Source organism: Rhipicephalus microplus, chromosome 7, assembly GCF_043290135.1.
Source record: "Rhipicephalus microplus isolate Deutch F79 chromosome 7, USDA_Rmic, whole genome shotgun sequence".
NCBI lineage: Eukaryota > Metazoa > Arthropoda > Arachnida > Ixodida > Ixodidae > Rhipicephalus > Rhipicephalus microplus.
Window position 1 is genome coordinate 7,903,871 of NC_134706.1, and position 26,997 is coordinate 7,930,867.

General features: G+C 47.8%; 1 protein-coding gene across 15 annotated transcripts in view; it reads right to left on the reverse strand.

Annotated features, from left to right (window-relative positions):
• LOC119179960 (RNA-binding Fox protein 1) overlaps positions 1-26,997 on the reverse strand; it is a 405,655-nt gene that overhangs the window by 233,207 nt on the left and 145,451 nt on the right. For 2 of the 15 annotated variants that reach the window (XM_037431092.2, XM_037431091.2), the window contains exon 1: positions 2,288-2,889. The exons of 12 other annotated variants lie outside the window; for them this stretch is intronic. The gene's annotated coding sequence lies outside the window, so the exon portion shown is untranslated. Of the gene's footprint in view, positions 1-2,287; positions 4,678-26,997 lie in introns of those variants that run through there. One more of the 15 variants, XM_075868590.1, reaches the window with a different exon arrangement.

The window sequence follows — 26,997 nt, forward strand, 5'->3', positions numbered from 1 at the left end:
CTACACGAAGAGATAACGAAAAAAATTAAATAAGAGAGAACAAGATGAAGAAACGTGAAAAGATAACTCCGCTGTTAACACAGCTTTCACGGGTATCGTGGAATTGCCTTTCTTTTTTTTACTCAGATCTGCAGGTGCACTAGTCGATCCCGCCTAAGCAAATACGTATAGACTGTTTCAGTCTTCCATATTATGCGACAGGTTTGCTCTTTCTACTAAGCGCAACTATACGCAGTATCTACCACTGTTTTCTGAACGCCAACAAAATAATTCCGGAGTAAAACGGAGAGCGGAGGATACGGAATCATCGACCGTTGTTGCACCGCCGTGTACGCCAATTTACGCGCATTTTTCGCCACCGCTCACCGGAAACGGGAAGTCGGAAACCAATCGAGACACGCCGCAAAGCGACAGTCACACATGTCAGCGTCGCCGTCCACGCTTCTTTCTGGGATAGCAATAAGGGTTGTCTTTCCTGCGGCACGCGTTATAAAAGAGCGCAGACGCAAACGTCGGATATCGCCACAAAAGAATAATTACTCGACTTTGTGTGTGTGTGTGGGGGGGGGGGGCTTCAGACTTTCCTTGCTTCCTTGCTCAAATCGCTTGCTTATTTTTGCTTATATCTCTAGCAAGGCTAACCTGCCATATTTGCATTTCATCAAAGGCTGCTCACTACACCCCAAAGCAAATTTCGAATATACGTGGATAGATGAATTTGATGAACCTGCACTGAATCACGGGGCGGTTATAAACTGAGCACGACAAAAAAATATATATACACGACCTAATTCACCACGCCTTGCAAAAATTGCCTTATTTCGACACTATTTATTTCTGTCCTTCGTCTCTACTTTTCTGCCACAAATTCTCCAACCAATGCTGACTTATTTCTATCGCGGACATGGCGCCTTTTATTTGAAGTTTTCACCAAGTACGCAACGCACGAGTGTGTCATGTCTTGCAAACGCGATTGCTGTCGACCAATCTATGCACCGAGCATGTTGATTTTCCGATGCGAAAACATGCCTATTGGCCTTTCAGAACTGTTCCTCAATACTTGCACATCTGACAGTGCAAGAATAGTCTGAGCAGATGTCTGAGCAGATTAAATAAACAGGAAGGGTCTGCTCAGTGATGAACCTAGAGACGACCGCTCGAGCGTGAACCGAAAACTTCGGTGAAATATAGGTAGTTACACCCGCAGTCATCCTGCACTCATTCCTGAGAAGAGCCATCGTGATTAGGAAAACGGGAGACATGATGGGGAGGTGGAGGAGGAATAAATGAAGAAGGACAGGGAGGTCCATATGGACCTCCCTGTCCTTCCATATCCATATCCATATGGACCTCCCTGTCCATATGGATTTGGACATAAGGATATGTCCTTATCCTTATGTCCATATGGAATATGGACATAAGGGTATGTCCATATTCATATAGATATGTCCATATCCATAAGGACACATGTGTCCATATAGATATGTCCATATCCATATGGACATATGTCTATATGGACGGGACCGTCCATATGGTCACAGGGGTAAAAAGCCAGTTCTGCCTCAAGGACGGAGCAGTGATAAGAAAACCAGAATGTTTGGATGTTGCACAAAGTAAGCTTAGAAACTTGCGCCCTAGGGTATAATGCGGCCGCTACAGCGAGCGAAGCGAACTTAGTATGGTCCATGCCTTCAGCACAAACTTAGCGCTGAAGCCACATAGCACATAACACACGTGCAAAAGTATGGGCCATTTGCTGATCTTCTCTCAAGATGCGGCGCGTGCGACCACGCCCAGTGGGTCAAAGTACGCATTTCCTGCCGGAAATACGCAGCCTCCACCCCTTCAGCGATCGTCTGCAGCTCTAGCGTGCTTTCGGTTGCCAAAGAACAGGCTACGTATACGCGCGGGACGATGTTGTCGATTACCACTTCATGCGGAACATAACGGCAACACTGACGGCGAAAAAAAAAAGAACGTCACGAGCGTCCATTTATTTAATGCTGCCATAACAATTAGGTACAAGCTTACACAAACTCGCGCCTCACTTTCCATGCACGTTATGCCTCGCTCCAGCGTTCTCCATCTGCAACGATAGGAACAATAAGCGCAGAAGGGCCACTCGGATACTATGGCTGCCTTGCACTAATTTGGCATGTTTATGACGACGTCGTTGCTAACCACAAGAATGCGTGGTTGAACGTAATGAACATACAAAGGCAACACTAACGCCAATTGTTGCCTTCCTCTCTAAACCGTTGCTAGTGTTTATTCTTCGTGTGCTCACCGCAGGAAACCGGTGCTGCAGTCCCCTGGCCGCCGCCGATCCGGGCGGCGAGCCAAGCAGGAACAGGCAAGGTAGCTCCGGTGGTGGTGCGGGGCCGAGCGGGTTGGGCGCCACTCCCGGAGGCGGCGGAGGCGCGGCCGCCGGAGGGGCCGCGCCCGCGGGACCACCCAGCAGTCTCGTCTGGTGCGGCGACAGGTGGTGGTGGTGCAGAGGCGTCAAGTACGCGGCAGCGGCGGCGTCCGTGCCAGCGGCGGCCAGCACTTCCAGCAGCGGCGGCGCTGCGGCCGGTGGCGCCCACCACTTGTCCAAGGCTAGCGCGACGCAGGGGTCCTCCTTGAGGTCGCCGGCGACCCCCGGTTCAGGCTGAGCGTAGACGGGAGGCGGCGCGGAGGCACACGACGACGTCCCGAGCGGAGCAGCGGCGGCCGAGGAGGAAGTCGTCGTCGTCTCGGACGCCTTGAGGAGCGCCACGGAGGGTCCCCTTCGGCGGCGCCGCTGTCTCCTCGGCTTCTTCCTCCTGCAGGCCGCCAACGAAGCGTGCCGCCGGCCACGCGCGGCCACCGGCTGCTCCTCAACGGCGGCCGCGGCCGGCCGTATCGCGATGACTCAGCGGTGCTGGCACGGGGACCACATGCGCTCCAGCGCTGGCTCACGCGATGAACCCTCGCGATTCGGGAGCGAAGCGCACGCAACTCGTGAGCTGAGAGACAGATTCCACCTGACGCGTCCTCAGCTACCACGACGTCCAGTGTCTGAATGTCCCTGTGCCTCAACTACGTGCACCAACCAGCGAAATAACTATTCCAACGTGTCAACGATAATGCCCTATGCAAGCCTCCGCGAAAACGTGAGCAACCTTGCGAGCGTCCGTGACAGAGGTGTTGGCGGTACAGGAAATGAAACGAGCAAGCTGTCACGCTGGAAATCACGAAAGTCACTGCAGAGGTGAGATGCTAGAAGCAACAGCCGAGCCCGAAAAAACCTACGGGTCGCGTATGTTGAAAAATACTTCGCGATTACCACTCGTCGTCAAAATCGACCCGAAAAATAGACCTTGGCACTTGTAAAGTTTACACTGCACGACAGAAGGTGGACATTAGGGGCATAATCTAGTTTATAACGATTCCGGTTCCAACCTCCTTCAATTTTTCTGATGACAAATCACTAGAGCTCTGCAACCAACTTTGAAAGTAGAAAAGTGCTATAAATATTCCGGCAACAGAGATGCGCTGATAACGAATGGTTCGATCTTGCATTAATTGCCTAGATGAAATCGTGCAATGAATGTATTTCCTATATAAGGTCCGTTTTCAGTGGGTGTAAGAAATGTTTTCTATAGATGGGGTTCTTCCTGATGTCTACACATACAACGCTCGAGACACTAAGCAACTGCTTCACCACAGTGCCTGTAAATATACTTGAAGTGCCTGAACAACTATTCAGAAGTAACCAGTGGAAAGTGCCATCAACGAATAACCACACCGCGAAAACCTCTAAGAACGAAACAATCAGGTCAGAAACGTCAAAGTGCTTGAAAACGCCACGACGACTTTCACGCGCGCTTAGCGGATCGAGGAGCCGATTGGTGCAAGCAGTTCAGCTCTCTCATTAAGCACCACACCAATCTTTGTTAGAAACGGCGTCTTTCGCACGCAATGCGACAAACATTCAGCGCCCGGGTGCTTCCATATGTTCACTTCCGCCGACGCCCAACGGGCGCCGATGAGCGTCGCCGGACTATAATGGAACGCTGCGAGCTTGCAAAAAGTGCCTGCCCGGAGTGACGCAGTCCCCGTTCGCCTACCGGCCGCTACCACCGCCCCGCGTGGCCAAGAGCTCAGGAGACAAAAGACGAAAACGGGGGGAGTCACTCTGGGTTAGAACACAGTGGGGGTCAAGCAAACAATCTCGACAGAACTCCTCCTCGAGAAGTTAACTCCACGCCGCCTTCTTCGGTCAGGACGGCGAAGGAGCGTCGCAGCCAAGTCCCCAACTGACCGTTGCGCAACGAGGAACAGGGTGGTCGATGCTGGCGTGGTGTCCGGACGAAGGCGCGAGCAACGCCGGGCACAGAGAGAGAACAAGCACCAGAAGTTAGCGACAAACGAGTCCAAGACACCGTCACCACAACGCACACAAAACGGCAGGACAACGCGCACAGCCGAAGTCCTCTAGAGAAGGCGCTGCTGGTTGACGGCACGACGTCGAGGACAATAGGCGACGGGCCACTTCGTCGGCGCCTCGCCGGAAGCGGTCGACCGGCTGGTGCGGTCCGGCAAGCTCGCCGCGACCGGGAAGAAAAAAAGGCAGCCCCTCTCTCTTCCCGAAAAGTGCTCGTGCTGCACCACTGGAGTCGGCGCACACACGGCGCGATCCAAGTCCTACTGCGGGCGACGACACGGCGCGCTCTACTAACGCCGGCCACGGGCGCGCGCGACGACTGGAGCGATGTTGAGGGGAGGCCGGATCGATGGAGCACGGGCAGCGCCGCCACAGCGGCGACGTTTTTCGGGAAGAGGCCGAGAAAGAGTTTGCGCAAAAGGGAGAAAAAGGGCCGCGAACTCCCCGGACGGCTGTGGCTCTGTAGCCAGCACGGCGCTCTGGCCTTTTCCGCGAGAAGAACCCCAGCGGGGAAGGGAAAAGAAGACGAAAACTAACGGAGGCTGCCTCCCCATATGCGCCTGCGCAATCGTACAGACCTCCTCTACAGTGGGAGAAGGGAAGCGCCTCAAGCTAAGCAGAGAGAACAAAAAGGGGTCACTGCCGACGCACGAGAGAAGCCGTAGAGGGAGACACGCACTCTCTCCGGCTCACAGGAGCCGAGGGATACAGAGTACCGTTACCTCGAAAAGAAGGCCGTCCGGAGTCGTACCAGGCGCAATGAAAGATGGGGATAAACTCCCGAAACGCCTCCACTCCCGCTGCCCCGAGAAACCCCGGGAATGCGGAGGCGGCTACTGTGGATAAAAGCAAACAAACAAAAAGGCGCCGACGCGTGGAACAACAGCCGACGAAATCTATTACACGTTCGCCTGGCACCCGCGATGCATACGCCAGCGATCTTTGCAGTGAATTTTGAGACTTGGCCGTTAATCTGCGATGACAAATGATAGTTAAACGAAACCATACGTTTCCCCCTCAGTGAGATAGAAAACAAAATGGGAGCCATTACCTGAAGTGGGCACAGCTGTTCAGAACTCTCGGGCACGCCGAAAATCAGTTGACGTGATAGAGAACAGCGGCTCATCAAACGAAACGAGCCTCCCTACATATTTTTACTTATCGCTACATATTTTTATCTATCTTCCATATTTTCCTCCTCTCTTTTTTCAAATCTTTTAGCCTCATTCTCCGTCTCTGTACAAAGTAGCATGTCAGCGATATTTATAAATGCTAGCAAATATCTGTTTTTCCTTTTAAAGTCCCTTTCTCTCTCTCTCCCATTAAGTAATTAAAAAGTGGTAATCTCAACGATGCCGTACAGCCACAAATACACAATATGCGAAAGAACACGTCCAACGTGAGAAAGCTACGGGACCAAGCATCCTGCGCAAACTCGTTATTTGTACTTTTAACTTTTGACGCTCCCAATTAAACTGCTCGGTCTGCACCATGTGAACGGCTAACGTCTATGTTTATACTATTTGTCAGCAAAAGAAAAAAGAAAATTGCTCTCGTGCAAGGGGCAAGGAGTGAATGGGTGCGAAACATTCCGGACAACAGCTTCTGCCGATAGTAAAGCGTCAGTTGCGGGACAGCTCGGGTATCCGAAGCGTTGTTGAATACGGCTCCTTCCTTCATTCGGCAAAGGCACGGAATGCATTCTCCAGCTATAGAAGACAATTACTTCAATTTAGGGGCTCCGCGACAAAGAAGAAAGAAACTATCAGCGAGAGTTGCACCCCAAGTAAAAGGTGTACGAACCGCGGAGTATCGACTCGTCTGTGTTTCCCTTGTGCTTATCATGTGTTTATCTCATATTTTTTACGCTCTTTTCTGGTATTTATGTGCTATTTTTCGGTCATAGTCGCGTCACTGTTTCATGCCCTTCTCTGCTCCTTCTAGTAAGTATCTTTATTTGTTTAGCGAGCAACTGTTTTCCGTTCTATAGTCTTCTTTTTACTGTTTTTTCTACTGTTTGGTGCTCCGAGCACGGTGCTTTCTAATTCCCGGCGCTGGCAGTTCGGCTCCGCTTCTTTCTTCCGTGCACCTGAGCCACACTCCAAACGCTGTTGCTTCACTGGTTTGGATGGACGAAGTGAAGCCTAACCACTTGTACGCGTTGCAGCGCATGCCTATAGTGGACACGGCGTCGCGCCCTCTCCCTTTGGAGAGAGAGAGGGGGTAAGTTTTGCGTAGCTGCTCGCTCTTTCCCTTCATTGGAAGAGGGCGCGGCGCCACTTCTACAAAGGGCGCGCTGAGGCACGCTTCAACGCGTTCGTGTGGTCAGGTCTTTAAGGCCATTCCACGCGCTTCCCGCACAGCCGCAACGCACGCCCCGGGACCCCTGCCGCACGCAAGCGGGGGACACGTAAGCCAATTGGCGACGCTCTTTCACCCTCTGCTTGGGTAACGCAGGTGTGCCGGCACGTGCGTTGCGGCTGTGCGGGAAGCGCGTGAAACGGCCCTTAGCCCTTCGGCGATGCTCTCGTCAAGGACAAGTGCGCACTGTGGCGTTCCGAACGTGGAACCAGCTCGGTTTATGCGCATCAAAGATGGGACTTGCGTTACGCCAACGCGAGAAGTGGGAGGACGACGACGGGGCAGTCCCTTAAACTGCGCCACGAAAAAAAAAGAAAGAAAAGGTCGCCCAGTGTTCTCGCACACACGCATTTCCTTCTCTCCTCCGGGAGCGTGCTGACGCGTGTGTGCATTGTGAATATTCCAACAAGGAGCGGCCACGTCTACGCGCAGGAGGGCAAACAGACGCGGCGAAGACTGGGGCGAAATAAAGACGAAACCCGAAAGCAGGCACGTGTCGGTCTCCTCCACTTTCGGCATTCTTGGTCGAAGAAAAGGCGCCCGCGGCGAATAAAGAGCGAGAGCCGAGCAAGATGAAGTCGTCATAGATACGACACGTCGATAGACGCGCCCACACCGCCGAGAGCGAGGCGCGAGCGATCGTCCGGAGGGAGTATTCGCCGGTCCCGCTTTCCCCTTTCGGGAAAAAGAGGCGTCGACTGTCCACGAGGGTGGGGAGGAGCAGATAGCGGCAGAACGCTCTAAAACAGGAGACCATCGACCGGAGACGGCGACCGACAGAACGAAAAGGGTGACACCTTCGGTTTGTGCGTGTGTTCCTGCCGCTGTCTCGGTTTGCGAACTTGGAGAACGCGTTTAATTCCAACTTTTATCGACGCGAGAGTCTTAGACGCCTCATAGAGTGCGAAAATTGGCAGCGTCGCGTCGGTGGCGGAAACACAGAGGGCACAAAAAACCATATTCCCGCGATGACGTTAACCTATTGGTACGGGGACACGAGAAAAGACGGCTGTATTTATAATATTTACGCGATCAAAGTGAGCGGGGCAAACAGCAGCCGAAATGGCGCAAACAGAAGACAAACCGTCCTCCTCTCCTTCGTCATCTAGGTCAGCGGCACGCAACATTATGGCGCCGTAACGACGTCGCGGGATAGACGTAATTATGGCGTCACTGCGGCGTCATCTCAGGACATCACTGCTTGGTCAAAGGTGGCCGATCCAGGACGCAGAACACAACAGCGTGAGATGTACAAAGCTCACAATGCCTCCGATCTTGAATCCACTGCAAAACCACAAAAGTTGCCGCCGCCATGCTGGGCTTCGCTCGAGAGTGTAGAGGCTGACGTCAATGCTTCGGCAGTGCCCTTTTTTTTTTTTCATGGGAGGAAGGTCGCGCTTATTAAGCGCAGCTCAAACACCATGGCGGTGCCTAGTGGGCCACCTGGGAAAAGGCCGACTTGGACATCGGCTTAGATGACTTTTGCCACCGGTCGACTGAAAGTAAGCTACTCCAAACGGTGCTGCGACACGTATTTATAAGCCCCCAAGAGAAACGGACTCCACTCGGTCTCTCCTGGATATAAGCAGCAATACACGCGAGCAAAAAAAAAAAAACGCACATCTGTGAAACACGCGTAGAAAGAAGCACAAGGTTCCCAAAAAGCACGATAAGTTGACGTGCACTGCCCGCACCTAAAACTTTACTGTCATGGTTAGGTTGAGACACCATACGTTTGTTTAGAACATTCAATATGCACGAGAAAAGAAAACAGCGCAAAGGGTCATTTCCAATTAGATCACGCTTTTACCTTCTCATCTAAAAAATCTTGACTGATTGATATGTGGGGTTTAGCGTCCCAAAACCACTGCATGATTATCAGAAACGCCGTAGTGGAGGGCTCCAGAAATTTCGACCACCTGCGGTTCTTTCACGTGCACCCAAATCTAAGGACAAATCGGGCCTACAACATTTTCGCCTGTATCGAAAATACAGCCGCCGAAGCCGAGATTCGAAACCGCGACCTGCGGGTCAACAGCCGGTATACCTTAGCCACTAGACCACCGCAGCGGCAGGGCGCATTGAAAAATCTTCTCACCTACTTGCACCACGGTAACCACATTCACCAACGGTCGTTTCTACACGGTGCATACGTCTATTCATATAGTAACAGCTCACCATAAAAAAGGCTGCCAGTACTTGTCATACAGAGCAGTTCAAGTGGAAAGCGGAAGCGCAGAAACAAAAAATAAAGCACCATAGTATACAGACATGAAAGACGAATTCAGACGACCGGAAGCTGTCTGAAAAACTGCCTCCTCGCTGTGGGAGCGAGGAGAAGACGAGAAGAGGGCATTCAACGACGCCCGCAGCTCTGAAAAAAAGGTATTCAGTCCACTCGCTATTACTTAGCCATCCCTTGAGTTTTCGCTGGGTTCCTTATCACACTCAATTTGCTTTCTTGCTTTCATGTCCTCGCTACCTTCTCGTTCGCATTTTCTTTTTTAAATGTCCGCCTTTTTCCCTTGGTTGTCTGTTCTTTACTTTAGTGTCGTTCACTTGTTTTTCTGTATCACACACACACACACACACACACACACACACATATATATATATATATATATATGTGTGTGTGTGTGTGTGTGTGTGTGTGTGTGTGTGTGTGTGTGTGTGTGTGTGTGTGTGTGTGTGTGTGTGTGTGTACCGCTTTCTACCACGGCTCTCTTCACTGCTTCGCGTTAGCCAGGTTCTTAGAAATTGTCACTTCTCCTAATCAATAAATATATTCTTGAGTCGCATCTGTTACTCTTCCACTTATTCCATCTTACACGACCAACAACGCGGGTCATTTGAACATGTGGAGCCTAATCAACAGGCTATTCCACTCTAATATCTCAAAAATAAAAAAAACACAATCTTTGAGCTCCGACTGCGCGTGCGTGTTTTTCTATGAATACAGACTCTTTGGAACGACGTGGGAGGAGCGATTCCCCCTTAGAGGGTTAAAATTCGTCTTTAAAAAGCGTTACAAGCGTGACAAACAGAGACTTGCAAAAATAACATGCACTTTCTTTTTCAACAGCGTATAGCTAAACACCATGCAATGCGCGAACTGTCAAGCGAAGCTTGGACAAACCAAACGGGGCGATAATATATCCCAACTTTTTTTTTCTTTTCGACCCCAAAAAAGAGAGTCTCATAACAAAACAAAATAAAGAGAAGCGCAGACGGCACGGACTGCCCGGGGGAAATTGATCGGCAGCTAAAACGCTACGAAAAAAAAAAACAATCATTTTCACGCAGACGTTTCTCAGGAGGATATAACACGAGGCGACAAAATATGCGCATGAAACGACGCCACATTCGGGGAAAAATAAAAAGCAAAAAAAGCCGGTACATGCTGTATTCTGCGTTGAAGAAGGGAGGAGCAAGATCGGCGGAGAAGACGCACATCACCTTCCTTACGAACCACTATAACAAAATTGTTCAGAGCATGACAGAGCCCGATGACAGCGTTGGGATGAACAAGACAGCCCACCAGCCCCCTGGGAGAACACCAGCACGGCAATCAATGGCGCGTCACGTAAGATGCCGCTTTTCGAGCTTCCTTGTCAGCGCAAAAAAAAAAGAGACGTCCAATGGAACGGATGGACGCTGGCACGCACGCACAAGTTCACGCACGGCGAAAAAGACGTTAAAGGCAGTGAATTAACGAATAAATTCGGACTGATAAATAATTCATTGAAAGCTCACCTATGGTTAATCTCAACATCATATGTATATTATTGGAAAAGCATTTTAGCAAGACAGTATATATATTTATGCCACCGTTGAACATGTTCGAAATGAAAGTTACGCTTTGTATCGTCGTACGCTTTATTTTAACATCAACGCGCGTATGTGAACATGGACTACGTCGCCTTAATAGTAATGTTATGTATTTACGTGATGCTGCATCTACATGTTGTATAACTTCAGAACTTCACATAAGAAGGTCATAGTTAGTATCATTGAGACGTCACACTGGTATGGATGGTGCTTTTCATAACGTTGTATGTGCTACGGGTTTGTTATGTTTGGAAATGTGGGACCCTTGGTGCTCTGTATACGTGCTAGCCGGCGTCGTGTTTGTGCGCCTACATAATCTCATATGATATGAATGAAAACAAAGATTAATGTTAACGAGAGTCTTCTTTTGTAAAACTATTTCACGCCGATATGTATGCACATGAAAGGCGAACGGTCGCACTGACACACGGATGGACGGACGCACGGACGGAAGCACGGACGGAAGCACAGACGGATCGACGGAAGCTTCGCCCCAGCTTCGCCCCACTCATCATCATTCATTCCGTGGATATGCCGTCATAGTTTTCTCCCTATTTTTGCCGCAGTGATAAACAAAAAAAATCATTTCAGGTATGTCATGTACACGGTCCCATCAACGAATACGCTAATTCAACTTTACCGACTAAGAACAACGTAAGCCCGGGTAGGCGGCGCTAAACTCTATAGGTCACGAAAATTTCGTGCAGGAACTCCAAAAGTTGGGAAAGAAAGGGGGAAAAAGACAACCACCAGTTTGTACCACGAAAATAGTAGCACAGGTAAATCATTTCTCAGATATAAATACTTGCTTAACCCTCCCGCCACCTTGCGCGTTTCTGCAGAACTCATTCTCAATACTTGTACAAGTCCGTGTGCTTCGAGTTGTCGATGAATTCGGCCTCACGCTGCCGAATGCTAGCTTCCTGGTTAGCCCAATCGGTTAGCCCCAGAAAGGCGTTGGTCTCGGGTTCGATCTCCAGACCAAGACGCATTTTTCAGCAGCCAAGAAGATTTTCTTTCCTAGAAGTCCGTACGGATTTCCTTGTGACTCCGTGCTACAAACGAATGGTTGTCTTGTTTCCCTTTCTTGATCCTTGCGCAATATTGGGGGTTTCCGCAGAACTCATATGCATAACTCCGTGTTGGTATCGTTGCCATTTCTCCCCGCCCGCGGTGGTCTAGTGGCTAAGGTGCTCGGCTGCTGACCCGCAGGTCACGGGTTCGAATCCCGGCTGCGACGGCTGCATTTCCGATGGAGGCGGAAATGTTGTAGGCCCGTGTGCTCAGATTTGGGTGCACGTTAAAGAGCCCCAGGTGGTCGAAATTTCCGGAGCCCTCCACTACGGCGTCTCTCATATTCATATGGCGGTTTTGGGACGTTACACCCGACAAATCAATCAATCAATCAATCAATCAATCATCGTTGCTATCTGCGCTCTCTTCATCCGCGTTTTCTCGCCTGTCGCAAGCCTCTTCTCGCCACGAGAGTCGCGCTTTCGGTGTTGTGATAAGAGTAATCAACTGATACAAGAAAAAAAAAAGTCAGCGCCACTGTTAACGGCGCTATGAATACGAGGCCAAAGCCGTAGAGGAACAAAGGCGCAAGCTCGAGGTTGGTTTCGGAGTGGTTTCGTTTCGACATCTAACTGCGACAGCTGCATAATTATCGGGGTATTGACACGGAAATTTCCCCCCCCCCTTTTTTTTTGGCGCAAAATAAAACGACGAGCTCTAAAAAAGCCCTGAAAATGCACTGATAAGCGTAAGTACACCATGAAAAATTCATTACGAATTTTATTACACACATACTTTCGGTTCCTATAGTGTACCCTGACGTCTGAACACGGTACGAACTGATCGAAGCGTGCTGCCACAATTTACCACAACGTTTCCCATGCCGCACGGCTCCGTCGGTGATGCAAAAGCGCGGCCACAGTATAGATGTCTTGAGGACGCACAAGTGGTCCTTCGGGAAGTTCTTGTGTTCGACGTGATCACACAACACGCAAAGGCTGCCGCGCGACGACACCAGAATCAGTACTGAAACCTGAAGTAAAGCTGTGGTGGGGATATCGTTAGGTGGGCTTCGGGGGAAAATGGTCATTAATATGAAAATAAAATATCGACATTCGCTGGGCTCCAAACTTGTTGAGAGCGGTCTCCGCATACAGGAGATTTGTACGGCAGTGCAAAACTCCACTTCGAAAAATGACATAATCATCATAATCATCCTGACTACCTCCGCTGCAGGACGAAGGCCTCTCCCATGTTCTGCCAGTCCACTCGGTCCTGTGCTTGCTGCTGCCAATTCATACCGGCAAACTTCTTAATCTCATCTGCCCACCTAACCTTCTGTCTCCCCCTAGCCCGCTTGCCTTCTCTGGGAATCCAGTCAGTTACCCTTAATGACCAGCGGTTATCCTGTCTACGCGCTACATGCCCAGCCCATGTCCATTTCCTCTTCTCGATTTCAACTGTGATATCCTTAAACCCGGTTTGTTCCCAAATCCACTCTGCTCTCTTCTTGTCTCTTAAGGTTACACCTACCAAGATACCAAAAATTGCATCAGTGATCCCCTTAATCAGCACGTTAGACGGAAAACCAAGAGCACAAGCGCACAGGAGAGAGCATCGGTTCCGTGGGAACGTGTTCGCTTGGCACTTCATATTTCCTGCTGATTAACTTAACATAAGAGTGGTTATCAAGTTAGCGAACGCACCAAACAAGGCGTTGCTCTTCGACTTCCTTACATGAACCATCAGCTTCCTCATTCACCCTGAAATTTAAGAGTAATTACGCGGATTTGGTCGCAAAAACGCAGAACGCACATAAAGTCCTTCCCCCAATTCTAACCGCAAACGGCGAAAGCGAGTGAGGTAGGCGTCGCGGTGACGTATCCATCAAGGTAGGGCATCCCAATTCTCGACTTGTTTTTGTGTTCACGAAAGTGGGCACTGTTGCGCAAAAGTGCTCGCTTGTTTCCCTAAAGCTTCAGGAAAAACAACAGGCATAGTTCCAGCCTTGAAGAAGATAAGGTCACTCGTGAAAACCCCAGCTCGAGCAGGTACCCTCTGCTAGTATATTTTTATCGAAAAATAAAATTCCACCTGCCAGTCCGCACCGATTTCAGGGAAAATGCAAAGAATTTTACCGGCAAGGCGGCAACCGCCGTCAGATCGTACGTGATCAGTAAAACGTAAAAAAAAAGAAAAGAAACAAACAAAAAACTTTCGCTTAAGGTTGAAACGTAGCAATACTAAAAACGAAACACTGAGCAGTGGAGGACGTAGCAAAGAGCGGAGAAAATTCGAAGACATATTACAGAGTACCATCGAAGTGCGTATGCTGACCATATCGGCTTGCTTTGTTCTTGTCCTTGGAAAGAGGCGAGAGTCCCAGCTATTTCACCCAGGACAAACACCAAACCGAAGCACATGACGTCACCTGACGCATCATCCAACACGTCACGAGTCGTGTTACTTCGAGATTCCCCAGCAAAAAGGAGGCGCTGTAGTCGCTTCCCTTCTGAGAAAACACGGGCAAGCCGCGGAAGTCAATAAAGACGCGAAGACTACGCACACGGACGAGAGTTATATACTAATCCTGCAAAGCTGATAAACTGCTACATATTCCTAGCCCGAAGCACAGCTCAGCCGCACTGAATCCCCGCACGGTATCTCGCATGGATGCGTGCCGCCTCGAGAGTGTGCAGAAAGAGGCACGTCCACTCCAGAGTGGCAGGGAAACTCCTAAGCCGCACTCGGCGGGGAAACCGCGAGTCGGGCACGCGCCGGGCCGATGTGCCGCGGGCGCAAACAAGCCGGTTGGGATAAACCGAGAGCCGCCCTCGAGACGTCCGGCTCTCCGCCGGACAAAGAGCGGACGCGGAGAGCTGTGTCAACGCCACGTGGCGGCGGCACTCGTCAGACTCGGTCGCCGTACAGGAGACAATGGAACAAGTATAACTCTCGTTTTGTTTCTACACTCCTAACCGTTTTACGTTTTTTGGTGGTTGCCGAAAAAGCATAGAGCCCCGACAAAGTGTAGCCGCATCGGTGGCGCCCTCTGCGAATACAAATCAATCGCCCTACGCCGTTGGATATTCAAGTCGAAAACATTAGATGCCTCATAGAACGCAAACATTGACAGTTGGCGTTAGTCAGCACGAGGGATTAAAAAAATCATGATCAGGTGATTACTTCATCACGTGGTAAGTGAGTGAGTGAGAATAACTTTATTATGGTCCAGTTAAGACGCTGATGTTGCCACGCGTCACCAGTCTACTCCCACGTGGGGATCGGCAAATCAAGCCTGACGATGATCGACAAAATACGTGACGTCACAGTGATGTCAAGGTTTAACCACACACACCCGTTGCAGCACGTCAGCGCGTCAAATTTTGACGCAGCGGCACGCCCTCTCCCAATAAAAGAGAGTGAGCGCGCAGTTTCGCGCAACGACGCTCGCCCTCTCCCGAAGGCCTGACGCCTTCTTTCTCCACAAGGGAAAGGGCGCGGCACCGCGTCGAAATTGCACGCGCTGACGCGCTGCAGCGGGTCGGTGTGGCTAGGCCTTCACGTGATGACGCAACCACACAACGTCGTCGCTCGAACAAGGACGGGCCATCACGGCGGCAGTGCAGAACCAAGTGATAGCTTGAAATGCCTTCGATCTCGGAAGCCGTGCAAAAACCAACGTTAGGTGCTGAGAGCTTTGGGAGGGGAAGGGGGCGTTTGCCTTCAAGTTGTCTCAGGCGAATGCATGACCGGTCCATCAGTCGAAACCGTTGGAAACAAAATTAAAGTAACCACTAAGTTGTTCCTCATCTTTTCCCACGTACGTTTGGTCCACTGGAAAAATCTTCAGTATATATATATAGGGTGTTCCACATAACTTGAGCCAAGAATCGGAAAATGAAAGACACCTCAGTGGCGAATTGAACCAAACGCGTACTACTCGCACTAGTCTGTAAGTACTCAGGCTATTTTTAATTCTCCCAAAACGAATTATTTGATAAGTTTTAATTACCTTATTTTAAATAATGGACTGGAAAGCTAAAATATGAACACTGAGATGTAGAGCACTTTCAGAAATCACCGACTAAATTGTTTCCTGCACGATACGTCTAGCACTTATTTTTTCACGTTGTAAAGAAAGCCTAGCAGCACCATAGCAGTGCACGCGGTTCGTCACACGGCTGCTTTTCATATTTCGCGAGCAGCTTTCTATGCAAAAAAAATCGTTAATCAAAAAATAGAAGTAAAAAGGGAAAAGAAAATGAAATTCGCAAATGTGAAGCGCGGCGAACTTCAAACCGAGAGAGTGGTTACAAGTGACTGAAAACTTCCCTGCGGCCCAGACAGAGAAAGCCGAATTCATTAAAACGTGCTCGCACATGTCAGCACCAGACGCAAGGCTGCTGAGACGCAGTGCCGCAGGAGATGACAAATTAAAAAAAGAAACAGAGCAAGTAAAGCTGGAATTTGTACGTCCAAACATTTCGCCATTCAAGATGAAGCGCTCTATAAGTGCGATTCCATCTCATGTATGTATGTATGTATGTATGTATGAATGTATGTATGTATGTATGTATGTATGTATGTATGTATGTATGTATGCCGCAGACCAATAGAATAAAGAAGCAAAATAAAATGAAGTAGGGCATTCGCTGGCACCGCACAGCACATTTTCGAACGTTTCGTCTGGTTGGACCAGACGTCATCAAAATCTATCGTAATTGCGACGTGGTTAGGAAGGCAGGAGGGAGGGATCAGGATACGTAGGGAAAGCAGCGATACTGTCAAGGAGATTTATAGAGCGGAAAGGTTGTTGCCAGTCAGGCGATGCACCAGCCGCTGTTCACGAGCTCGAGCCTCTGCTGCACGCTCGATACTGCTGCCTCTGCACCGGAGCGTTTCCGATGGAGGCGGAAATGTTGTAGGCCCGTGTGCTCAGATTCGGGTGCACGTTATAGAATCCCAGGTGGTCGGAATTTCCGGTGTCCTCCACTACGGCTTCTCTTATAAAGATATGGCGGTTTTGGAACGTTAAACACCACATATCAATCAATGCCTCTGCACCGGAGTTCTCTACAATATTAACTTTTCTACCCAAACTGCTGAAAGGGGAGAGCGACAGTATATATATATATATATATATATATATATATATATATATATATATATATATATATATATATATATATATATATATATATATATATATATATATATATATATATATATATATAAGAAATAAGGGAAAGAAGTGTATACCTAAGGGCTCGTTTTTCCGTGTTTTAACACAATATCAATGAGATATAACAGACAGTAATGCCAAGGAATGTACAGGGGAAGTTATTAAAACCAATGGAATGTATATAAGAAGAAAGAAAAGTGGATGAAAAAATTACCAACTGTGAGCAGGAATCAAACCTACGACCTTCGAATTACGCGTGTATATATATATATATATATATATATATATATATATATATATATATATAGATTATGCACACAGACAAATTTCCACACCCAAGATTCACAATATCGATATTGGTACATAAACGCCGATACAAATCTGCCGTCTTGAAGAAAACCGGGAGGTAGCTGACGTGCGTACTGTATAACCTACCGCAACGTTGACGTCTCAAAGGAAAAGTTTCGAATTAGTAGCACCGATGGAAACCTCGGTTTGCCGTTTAAATAAAATCTCCTCGAATTAGTAGCAGCGGAAACACTAACTGTCATCTACACGTGTTCATGACGGTTCTTGCCAAAACGAAAAAAAAGGAAGGAAGAAAGAAACTCGTAGATAGGCAGGAGAGGAGGAAGAGCCGGCGAGGAATCGTGCTAATCAAGCCTACTGGGCTAATAAAATGCGGAGACATTCCTCGATTAAAAGCAATGTCTGTGATTCGCGCACACACTGACACTGATTAGGGTTTGCTCGAAGATTTTCATGCACCTCGCGTGCTTACAGCGTGGAACGCGGTGCACTTCATTATCCCCCTTTCGAGTGCAGATTCCCTATAAGATAAACACGTTTACTTCAAGAACGTGCGCGACGGGGAGATACGCGAATAATTTACGCAAGTGTACACACATCTTGGCATGTTTTTTTTTTTCTACGCCTTCCCCAGGACACGTTGCACTTGAAGGGGCACTACAACCTATATTGGTTAGTTGTACTCTGATAACCTTACTGTCGTTAATTTCACCAATAGAAGAGTATCAATAGAGGGAAAAAAATCCAGGTCGAAATTTCGATTTTTTTAAAACTTCGCGCCGTAATCTTCACCCGTGAAATCACGGATTTGAAACGCTATTTTTAGCATTTCGGAGACATCAGCTCCACGTAATATCCCGAAACTTGTTAGGTTTTATCTTGTCCCTCACATAGTACGATGCACTTTGTTTTTACCAATCAACAATTGGCCTAATGAACGCCGACAAAATCCATAAAATCACGGCGTCTTGTGCGAGAACATCAAGCTGTCGTTGCCACCCACACTTTCTTTTTGTGCGTTTTCTCGCTTACCAAGAATCTTTTCGCGATAAAAGTAGTATTTGCGGCATTGTGAGTGTTTTTTTTTTTCTTTTTAGCGTGCTTTTATGGCAGGGGTCAGCCACCACCGAGTTACAAGAAGCCGACACGGTCAGGGCTGCAAGACCAGGCGGGGGTGCGGGGGGGTGTAGGCATATATAAATTATTCTGGATTTGCAACTGACGCCAAATCAGGAATAGAAATCATGTTTACTTTCAGAACGCCTGTCGCAAGGTGGATATTTCTAAACATAGGTCATAAGTGCAAACCTTTTTTGAGATAAAAACTGCCATGTCGGCCTTCAGATTGGTTGTGACTAGGGGAAGGGAGGAGGCGGATGGAGAAGGGGGGGGGGGAGTCCTCACGTCGAGCCGGGGGCCACATTACACTATCACACTAGCCGCAAGCGACTGCAGATTGCCGAACCCTTCTTTAAGGAGTGGGAAAAGCCTGATCATTCGATGTATCCACTCTGTCGCTGAGAAGCCTATACGTGACATATTCGTATGACTTCCGGTGTTGCCGTAAGTTCACCTGTTGTTTTCTTTTTGTTTTTTTTTTGTTGTCTTCATCACTACGGGTGTTTTTCCTTCGGTTTTTCAAATGTTTACACAATACCCTCGTTCATTATTTCTTACCGTGTTTGCTTACTGTTTGTGTTGTTCTGTTCACGCATACGGTATCGGGCATGCTTGGACTGCTGTAACCGCTCAGTGTGTGAGGTGGCCAGGTTCTCCTCAAGCTGCTCAGTGCAGCTTTTTCACCTGGTCTCCTCGCAACCTTGTTGCGCAATAAACTTAATTCAATTCAATTCAAAGTGGCTGCTACAACGGGTATGAGAACTAAGCATCCTTAGCTATTACATTATCCTGGGCATACTCGTTACGAATCCCATGGACGCCAGTAATGCCTCACCTTAATCAAAACAAGCGGCTATTCAATGATTGCCGAAACAGAGCAACACCCCCCCCCCCCCCAATCCTCACTTACCAAAAGGCAGGTTTCGGTGGGCGAGGATTTGCACTACAGCGGAACGTAACATCATGTAACCTCAATTAAAAACATCACGCATGACGTCATCACGCAGTACAATTTAAGCAAAAGGCAAGAAAACCAGAGCCCTGTCGAGGTGCAATTGTTGGGGCGCTGTTTCCGTCAACGTCATATATCCCGTAGGAAATTAAAGTTGCTTTGTTTGTTCGCTTGCTTGCTTGAATGGCTAGTTATTGAATTGTCGCGTGATACTGCATATATTCCAACAGAATCGGGGGTTAGTTCACGCCATTGGGGAGACAGTATCCTAAGTGGTATCGCTACGCGGTTCTCACTATATCGCCAGCGTCACTACAAATTGAACCACCGGTCGACAGTGATAGCATTTCCCACAATACTTACTAAAGGGAACTCTGACGCTGGTGTCTTACGGGAGCTGCAACGCACGGCGCTTCAGCGAGCATGGGAATGGAGTGTGGCTTGGAGATGTTTTCTTACGAAACAAGTATTAGCAAATGTTCAGCGGTTGCGCTTCACCATTTTATTTTTTGTAAACTTACTTTCCAAAGTGGCTCACGAAGTTCAAAAGGGTTCGTTTTTTCTTTCAAAACAAAACCGAAACACAGCAATAAACGAAGCTGCAAATACGATTCGCCGCCCGCAAGTACGAAGACTAGGCAAATGTGTGTACTACCCATCATGGTCGCTGAACGATCGCAGCGCCAGAGTGCCCTCTAGTTAATTTTGAGAAACTCTATGTCGACAGTGACGCACCACTCTAGAAATGACGTCACGAGCACCGTTTCCTTTCCAAATCACGTGAACACTGAGATCATTGAGAGACGCTGTAAAAGGCGGCGCTTCCAATCGTCCTCCAAACGCCCAACAACTGCAATGCCGGGCACTCGTGAGGAGGCGGCGACAGTGTAACCACCGAAGATAAGCGCTCACTCTATACAGCTCGATCGATGATCGCGAAGTGACAAAAAACGCGCGCGGCTGGTCGCTCCCTCCACGCATATAAGCGCGTCGTCACACTCTACACCACGGGAGCGTCGATTAAGTGATCGAAGGGCCTACAGCGGATCCGCTAATGGTTTCGCCCTCATTTCGTACAGCGTCACACTTAAAATGTTTGCGAATCTTTCACTGTTCGCTCCTCGGCTCGTTTCGCATTTCCAATTTCCTGCAGCAGGCTCCTCTTCCATCCGAACCCAACGATAAGCTCTGGCGGTCATTACCCGCAGAGTCGGGACGTGCTGCCGATTTTTTTGGAGCTCCCATAGTGAGCAAAACTCGCCTTCAATTAATGTGTCTCCGGGTTAGGCGTTCAACGAGGAAAGAACAAAAACAAAGACGATATCGACTACCACCAGACAGCGGTCGCCGAGTGTCGGAACAGCAGGAAAAAACGATGTTAAAAAAAAAACAGTACATACAAACTTACGATCATTCCCGCCATCACAGCACCCCCCCTCCCCACCCACCCACCCACATCATCTACTTTTTCTCAACATAAGTATATTGCGGGACGAAGGGCTACCAACTATTTCGCTCTCGTGGTTGCAGACAAACCGGCAAACGTGAGACGATAAAGCTGCTTAGAATTCAAATATTCAATGCCACCAATACATCAAGTGCGGCGCAGTGCTGTCGTCGTATGCTGTCGGGAATTGACGTAACGCAGCCAAAGCCACGTACAGCATAGCCATCTATATATAGCATATTCAGCACGTACTCAGGTCAACGAAAAGTCTTATTACACACGCTCTTCGAGCGGCTTGACGGTGATATCAAGCGCTAGGCGCTTCAGTGGTGCGGGCTGTCATACGCTGCTTTCGCTTGGCGAAACGCTGGCAAGCCCTCGTATAAAATAAAATAAAATAAAATGAATCGGAAGCGAGCGAGAAATGGAAAAAGAGAGAAAGCAAGGTAAAAAAATAAATGTAAATAAAGACAAAAAAGAAAACTGTAAAAGAACGAAAGAGGGGAAACAAGAAATGAAACGCCGAAAAAAAAGAGAAAAAGGCTGGCCAGCTCCGCACTTTCCTCAGGCTTTTGATAATTTTGAGAGTTTATATTTAAGTATAAAGTTATGCAAGCGAATTACCATGAAGTTGTTACGATATTGCGTTAATAACTGAGTAAACGTTCTACTGCTTTTTGTTCTTTTTGCTTGTGCAAACGTTTTCTTCGAGACGGTTTGACCGCTCTTCACTTGGAAGCCAATTCGGCCACGAGATCATTGATTCGGGGGCCACACGCACTCATGACCCGCATTTTCCGTAGCCTGAACAACACGTTACCACAGTCTAGAGGCTTCATTGTCGAATACCACGTATTCTTCAAATGAAAACGCGTCGTGATTGTAACTGGCACCATCCTCGAACTACCACACGGTCAAGCCAGAAAAGACGGGACACACATACCGGCCGACGTCCGTCCCGGTTACATCCGTCCCCTGCCCCTGAAACCGCTGAGAACAGTGCGGGGGAACTCACCTGCGGAAAGAGAACCAAAAGTGTAAGCACGAGTTCTTTCAGCACTCTATAGTCATTAATTTCACCATCATAGATTATCGCGAGAAGAGAAAATAAAGGTCAAACTTTCGTTTCTGAATATTAAATTCGTTAACGTCCGCATGACGTCACAAATATCACTGTCTTCTCGCGAATCGGAGCCACATTCGTCAAACGAAATTTTCTGAAAATTGGTGTGATTCTGAGACCTTTAGAACGAAGCGTAAACATTTTTTTTAACGGCCAAACCATTACGCAGGCGCTGGAAAACGCCCCCAAAACCTACGACGTCACAACGAGGTGGTGCGAGAACATCGAGACGGTGGCGCCACCTGCACTTTCCTGTCGAGCGTTTTCTCGTTTACCCAAGTGTCATCTGCCGGTAAGAGTGGTGGTTTTGGTGTTGCAAAGTTCTGATTTACCAATACGACAAAAAACACCGTAAAAAGTTTGTACACGAAGAACATAAACCGACACGACCGGAAGCAGTATATCATGGCAACAGTCGTTACGACGACGCTCCACGCCTCGTCCACACGCTACTAGACACATACTGGCCGAGTCATTCTGTCTCCAACCTCATAGCCTGTTTAAAAATTGCCAAAGCGAAGCACACGAGTTTGAGAAAAAAAATTACTGTCAATTTTAAAGACTTCTGTTGAAATTACCACAACTAAAGATATTAAACAGAACACACTCTACAGAAAATTCTATACAAGAACAAAAATCAAGAAAAAAAAGAAAAGATATTTACAACTCTACCAAACAATAGAATGATGTGAAAAACACGGGTTAAAACTCAGACGTTCGCATAAGACGTTCGAAAACTCATAGATAGCCGCAAATACAAGAATAGTTCCTAGAGGCAAGCGTTTCGTCCTGGACGTCCAACGCAAATAGTAAAAAGAGAAAGACCAATAAAACAAGAATGTTGAAAAAACAGCGACGCGACGTTGGCGTTATAGTGGTAAACCGCAATGATCGCAAATATTGAAACGCACTCGCACACACACACACGCAAGCACGAAAACAGCAGGGGTTCGCACTCTGGCATTGACCGATTCGACGAAAAGGCAGTGTACACTGGTCTTCATCGTTGGGTACACACACACACACAGTCGTCGTCCCTCACATAACCAGAGCGCACTAACGGACTGGAAGAGTAAACACAGTGGACCCCGCATGTTTGCGACGGTCCCCATTCACGCGACCGATCCATCGGCCTTCTGTGCTTGACCACTATAAAACCATGCAGCACCGCCGAAGCTACCAGCACAAGCAGTAGCTCCGTCAAACCGAAGTAGTGAGTCGAAATAGGCAACGTATCGAGCATTTTAGGCTAACTAAGCTCCGTACTCCAAACTTCTATTCTCATCGAACTTCTTCGATGGTTTGGACACCGATTATCTGTCGGTCATATGCATCGGAAGGCGAGTTGGAAGCGGGTGCGTCCCTCCTCCTCCCGCCCGGGCCTACCAAAAACGACACCAGCGTTTCCAGCTCTACCAGCCGCGATGCATCCTGTGCTTGCACCCTCCAAGACAAAATCTTGACGAAGCCCCCATTCAACATCAGTCATCCAACTCAACCTCTCAGGAAGCACTGACAAGCTGTTAACCTTTGAACTTTGCACATACGTTCAGCCTTCGGTCGGTTGCAGCTATACTTTTTGTAGTGGATAATCCAAACAGCCAATTAAAAATGATTAATTATTTCAGCGATAACAAATTTCTACAGCCACAATTTCGTTGCTATTTCATGCAGCTGTGTCCCGTAGCGTACAAAAAAATAAAAGGCTTGACCTTTCCTTTCAAAAATCTTTCATCCACACAGAAAGTCGCAAATTGAGCAATTATAGTGCACTTCACATTAGACGAATACTCATGTAGGCGACAGTTAGGCAAAAGCAGTACTTATTGTTAGGAAACTCATCACATAAAAACGCAAGGCCCTTTTATATATATATTTTTTCATGCAGCACGAACAATATTAGCGCAGGTGATCCAAGAGGAGGCCTCGGGAGGTGCACCGTCGCGAGATTAATTACCACGCGCAAATGAGGGCCGAATGTGGACGTTCATTAGCTAAATATTCAGCACTCGAAATACTAGACAATTTAAGGCCAATACGTGGGAGACGGGAAACAGCCGAGTGGACAAAAAGACGGTCGGCGGATAACGAATGGAGGGCTCGAAACCGAGGCCATCGTGTAATGAGATGGGGACAGACGCATCAATCGCGTCATCTTTCGCATCCTGTATATCTTCTCACGAGCAGTATGAACTTTCCCTAACCAATCCAAGCTTATACCCTCTAAAAATTCATGCGCACAGACTTCGATCACTGAAATCTGCCGGCTAAGGAGAGAAAAATATTGAGTATCATAGCTGAGTTTTCACAAGCCACAATTAGAAAATCAATATGAATGATGTACGCCGTAGTTCCGATTAATTCCGGCCACCTCGGGTGCTCTTTAACGCCAGCGCAATAAGGGCACGGTTGTTTTTCGCATTTTTCTAACATCTCAATGCAGCATGCCACGACAGGAAGGACCCGGCACGTCGAAGACGGGCGTAACAATCAGACGCGATTATCCGCACTGAAATCTCGCAATCCTGTTTGGAAATAAGGGTCTGCGCTGGTCCTTCTCTCTTGTCTCTGTTGTTTGTCTAAATTTTTGCGAGTTTACTAATTGATTGATATGTGGAGTTTAACGTCCCAAAACCACCATATGATTATGAGAGACGCCGTATAGTGGAGGGCTCCGGGAATTTCGACCACCTGAAGGGGTTCTTCAACGAACGTGCGCCCAAATCTGAGCGCACGGGCCTACAACATTTCCGCCTCCACCGGAAATGCAGCCGCCGCAGCCGGGATTCGAACCCGCGACCTGCGGGTGCGAGTTTCCTAATGGAATACCAACTAGCCTAATCCCACCCTTACATTCTAACCGGCATTTCCAACCGAGCCAAGCTTGGTTAACCTCCTTGCCTTTCCTCTCTATTTATCTCTCTCTCTCACACAAATGGTCGTTCATTAAACACAAAGTCGGTGTTCCTTCTCACATTGCGCGCGACCGTATACCTGTCACTGCCCTGCACCGATCTAACGAAGGCGCGCCGACGGCGTCAGAATTGGCGCCTGCCCACGAGCTCTTTGGTCGCGAGTAGGCGCGGACCTAATTTCGCGAATACAGATCGCGAAAACAGATTTGATTTCGCGGGATCGGAGGAGAGAGCATAACTCGAATGACGGTTCCGTCTAATAACCATTACCTAACTCAACACAGTCACTTGAGATAACCGAAGAGCGCCACCACAATTGTTCCGGTTCTAGAGCATCACTCAGTCTCTGAATCCGTATAGGAATCGATATCGGCAGTCTTTTATAAACTGCGGCGCTGAATTTCAATGCACTACACATTCCGACTGTCCTATTCATTAACGCCCAAACGTATGCATGAAGCTTGAATTTTAGCAAGACATTCACTTTAATGACGTAGATTAATATGCCGGATAATTCTGTTCGCAACGAAAAGCGCACGTGCCCGTTTCGCACTGAGGAACTACTCGTGATCACTCGGCACAGAGGTGCCTGACAGCTTAGAAGGCTTTAAAAGTACTGAAAATAAAAAGAGAACAGGAAAAAAAAAAACTCGTTTCTTAGAAATATCTCGGCTGCGAATTTTAAAAGAAAATCTTTGTTCTCTTCAATGCACATTTTCTTCGTCAATTTTCAATTGCTGATAATATGTCCAGACGACCGCTGTTATAAATTGATACAGTAAGCATTAACAGCAATTTCAGATTAACTAGATATATAACTACCGGAAAGCAACAGGGTATAGTAACAGTCTAAGAAAGTTACTGACGGCTGCAGTTACTACTTACCTATGTACTAACGTATGTGGTAAAGAGGTAGCAATGGTTAGTAACGGTCCAAGAAAGTTACTACCTATTTGTTTGCAGTTAAATATTTACCAACTTTTCTTAATAAGTGCACTGCTCCACTCACCCCGGGACATTAAGTCGTGGACGCCTTTGAATTCATGCTTATGTATATACGAATCAATGTAAACCTTCTTCCACAATTTTGGAGGTAAACTCTTCAGTCATTTTTTTTTCTTTCTGCCCTCTCTGTTCCATACGTACGTTGTGTCCTTATAGTTATGAGACTTCAACAGCCTGCTGACTATTGTCGAACTCTGATACTTTCACAGCTACTAAACAACACTTCCAGCGCGTTTTAGGCAACTCTGGGCACTGCTATCGGACGTGTTATCGGTTCCAGCCGTAATGTTTTCCATCATTATAAGCTCTCCATCACCATCAAGATGGCGACCGCAAGTTCTCCCTCGCATGTCTGCATCAACGTCTTATCAACGAACACCTAAAGAGAAGCTGCAACGATTCATTTCGCGCATTGCATGGTCACGCTGTATATTTCCTCGTAACTGAATATACAGTCACTAACGCAATTCTCATTTCCATTTTCCCCATCATGCGCAAGAGGACTCACAGGGTCCCTTATAGGCTTTGGCGTAAGACGAGTCACGGCGCGTTTCCGGATCTAATCGCGGAGGCCACGGCCATGGTACAGTATACTTCACTTTACCTATCCCAGACGGCAGCTACCCCCGATACCCCGCCCACAAACGTCACTTGAAAAGGAGAGTGTTTTGTGAGGCCTCATGCATGAGCATTAGTAGCACTGTGGGCAGAGCGCCCGGTACCTATCGTCGCAGACAGAGAGAGAGAGAGGTCGTGGGTTCGACCACCAGGTCATCTGATTCAATGAAACTTTTCCCTTGGCAACTCTATTTTACTAGTGTATTTCCGTGACGGAAATATGCCAGTCAAGCCCCAGCCTTGAACACGTTCATGTTGCAATATGACGAAAAAAAAAACCGCTTACAAGCTGCCAAACATTTAGCAATAATTATGAGTTATCTCAATATAGTAGTGAATAATAACATATTATCTCGAACTTGGCATTGTGGAGTCGGTGATAACAATGTGTTGCATCAAGGAACAAGCGCACCTAAACGACACATTCCGCGGTTGCTAAGACAACACTCGTTCCAAAATAAATACACCAAATAACCATCGCAAGGATCAATACAATTTACAAAGAAAGCAATGCGCAGACTACACTTGCAAAATTTAGCACTGTGTCTCAGCTATACTAAAAACACGAAATTCAGCCCTTGTGAATTATTTACTGCACAACAAAAAATTGCGCAATTTTGTGTGCCCTGTCACTTAGTCACCGGAAGAAGGTAAATTAATAATTAAAAAAATGAAATATTTTGTGGCCGATTGAGAAACGTCCGACTGGTGTT